Raw genomic sequence first — 2005 nt, 5'->3', positions numbered from 1 at the left:
TATACATATACATATATGTATGTATACTAAAACTGAGGAAGGCCGGTTTATGAAATTACCTCAGGTTTCCCGTCCATAAAGGGTTTAGCGTTATGGCTTTAAATTTCCACCCCCTCTCCTTATGTGTAACTGGTCATGTGCCAACAGGTTTTTGAGATCTGACGACAGGCCATAAAGCTAAACCCTTTATGGACGTGAAACCTAAGGTAATCTCATAAACCAGACTTTCCATTTTTAATATATACTACTCTATATCTTAAAGTGTGCTTCTTCTTTCGAACTTGTTTTCTACAAAGGATATATATATAAAAATAGAAATATTACATTTCTAAATCTAGGAGAGAGAGTTATACAGTAACAGCACGATAAAGTGATGGGTTGTTACCAAATTAATGTAACAGTCGCAGGAAAGGAAAGCATGTTACTGATATTTAGCTCCAAGAAACACCTATTTCTAGTCGGGTACGCGACAAAAGTGCCTTGTGTCCCAGCTTTGCTGGGAGGAGGTACTTATCTCTCCTGTTCGAAAACTTAAGGACACAACGCTTTGTCGCTTTGCCAACTAGAAACGGTGATTCTTGGGGCTAAAGAACAGTAACATTCTTCCCCTTCCTGGGACTGCTACACTAAGTTATACACACACACACACACATATATATATATATATATATATATATATGTATGTATGTATGTATGTATGTATGTATGTATGTATATGTGTATATGTACATTGTGTGTGTATGAGAAAATTTGAAATAACTGACGACCACTCTATAATAAATAGCTGACTCGTCAACTTTTATTAAATCTTTGGCCTGTAGAGGTTTATTATTTATATATGCATGAAACACCAGCACACACACACACACACACACACACGCACACACATACACATAACTCAACACTCAACACGAACCATGAGAACCGCATCGTGGGATCGAAAAAAAGAAAACAAACGCAAAATACACAGCCCTGCCTGTTATCACGCACTGGTCTTTGAAACATTAAATAGTATTGACGTGTAACCAAATTAGACATGAGACATTTTCATAAAATTAAAATAAATGAGATAAATGTGGGAAAAAAAATTGTTGAAATTACTAATAAAACTTAATTAATCACAAAATGACATTTGTTTCTTTATCGCCTTCACTCTTTTGCTGTCTCCTCTTCATTCTACTCACTATCCGTTCTCTCTTTCTCCTCCTCTTCTCTCTCCCAATCTAGTCATCGGTCAGTCTCTCTTTGCCTGTCTTCCTTTCTCTCTTTCTCCCCTTTCTGCCTCTTTATCTATCTATCTATCTATCTATCTATCTATCTATCTATCCGTCTACTTACCTCTCTCTCTCTCTCTCTCTCTCTCTCTGTCTATCTATCTATCTATCTCCATCCTCTCTCTCTTTCTCTCTCTCTATCTATTTATCTATCTCCTCCTCCCGCTCTCTGCCTACCTATTTCACTATCCCCATCTGTCTGTCTCTCTGTCTATCTATCTTGTTATCTATGTATCTCCTTACCCGCTCTCTCTATGTCTATCTATCTATTTATCTATATCCCACACAAACTCTATCTATCTCCTTCTCTCCCCCCTCTCTCACTCTCACTCTCACTCTCAATATATCTCTCTATCTACCTGTCTCAGACATTTTATGTCTGTCCCCCTCTCTCTGTTTTTATACATCTTTCGCCCTCTCATGCTTTATCTCCCAACTCGCACCCTGAGTCTCTCAAGCTGTCTGTCTGTGTGTCAGTCTGCCAGTTTGTCTGTCTGTGAGTCGTACTTTACAACACGTACACACACACACACACACACACACACACACATACACTTTTTCACCCTGCCCCTTCCCCACACAACCAAGCACTAGGATTAACATACAAATGAAGAATTATGAATTAAAAATATTTATAAATTAAAAGTGCACGTCAACGACAGAATTGGTTCCTGAATATATTATGCATGTATATTATGCATGTCTGTATATATATATATATATATATATAT

The sequence above is a fragment of the Octopus bimaculoides genome, chromosome 24 (assembly GCF_001194135.2).
Source record: "Octopus bimaculoides isolate UCB-OBI-ISO-001 chromosome 24, ASM119413v2, whole genome shotgun sequence".
NCBI lineage: Eukaryota > Metazoa > Mollusca > Cephalopoda > Octopoda > Octopodidae > Octopus > Octopus bimaculoides.
Note: the sequence above shows the minus strand (reverse complement) of the source record.